We start from the raw sequence: 1,588 nt of genomic DNA, 5'->3' as shown, positions 1-1,588 counted from the left end.
TTATTAGGCTGGACATAATTTAATCAAATATGCCTCCACAGGTTATCAAATTAAACATCTAAATGAGTATTTGGTTACAGTATTTCTGGTCGAGTAGATGCACTGTGGGAGCACAGCAGTGTTAAATTGCAAACTGTTAATAAACTATAATCTAAAAACACATTAGTTTAGCCAAATTGCCGCTTACAGTGAGCACAGCACTGATTTCAGCTAAATCCTGTCTGCATGCTAACATAATCTAACAGAACAGCTTTGACGGACAGCTCTCCATTGCAGAGGATTTTTTTTCTTTTTTTCATTTATGCAAAAACCTTCATAAAAAATAAAAAAAGCATATATACCAAATACAGAGTGCAATTTGTAGAGAAGCTGCCCGTTCCTCCTACTGAATTCATCAAAGTTTGTGTAAATGGACCAGAGATGAGAGAAGCTGTTAATGTTAATCAGCTGTCAGTTTAGGTTGCCATGGTGATGTTAAGTACATCATTTTATCAGCAACCCTTATCATTATTCTGCAGCTATTCTTTCATTTCTCTCATATTTTTGACTTTCCTCATTGGTTTTAGAAAAAGCCATCCAGAAAAAAAAACACATCACTGCAAAAGGCTCAGTTGGAAATAATATGACTGTGGAGCAGTGCGTCGTACAGCATACAATGTGAATGAAACTATTTATACAATAGTTTTAGGGTCTGTACAACTTAATAAAAATATTTTTAATTAAAGCCAAAATGTCTTRGCTTATAGGAACTGCTATCCTGTGTTTTCAGATCCTTAGTTCGTTCACCTGGGAAATACACCCTGCATTGTTTGTTTTTTTTAGTGGAAAATAAATTATTACAACTAAATGTATTTTACAAATTAATACTTGTGAAGAAATTTAGTTATTTATAGGTTAGTACTGATATTAGAAACAACACCAGAGTATTAGGGTTTTCTTTTTATAACACTTTTATAATGTTTGATCTATTATGTGTTAATTGAAATAGAGTAGCTGCATGTCCGAATTATATAACCACACATAAGTAACTGTTTTTTAAACCATTAGAGTGAGGTCTTTGTCTGAACGCCTGTGATTCAGCCGTAGGTCAGTAGAGGGCGAACTCAGGCATTGAAGAATCGTGTATATAAAACATGCACTTCCTGTTGTTCATTCAGTGTGGTTTTGACTTGTCAGCCGGTGGCAAAATAAACCTCACTCACTCCAGAATTCTGGGTTGTATGACATTTATTTCATATCACAGATCATCTTATTTAACACTTGTGTTTTCATCTGATTTCAGCCGATATTAAACACGTATTTCTTACACTTGGAAGGAAAAATAACAACAATAAGGTAAGAAATATGTTAATCAACAAAAGTCAACACCTCGAAAAATGATCAGAATTGTATTTTTAGATGTTTGTCTTATTTGTTTTTATAAACTGAAACTTGAACTGCAATCAGCCTTTAAGCATGTCTCGATGTAGGCATTAATATCTGTCCATGGTGAGAAAACTCAGCCGTGTGTGTGGGGATCTGTAGTTCAGGTAAGATTTTACCTGCTTCTTTCATCATGTGCGTCTCTCATTATCTGTGTTTCCGTCAA

Source organism: Austrofundulus limnaeus, unplaced genomic scaffold (genome assembly GCF_001266775.1).
Source record: "Austrofundulus limnaeus strain Quisiro unplaced genomic scaffold, Austrofundulus_limnaeus-1.0 Scaffold309, whole genome shotgun sequence".
In the NCBI taxonomy this organism is placed as follows: Eukaryota; Metazoa; Chordata; class Actinopteri; order Cyprinodontiformes; family Rivulidae; genus Austrofundulus; species Austrofundulus limnaeus.
Note: the sequence above shows the minus strand (reverse complement) of the source record.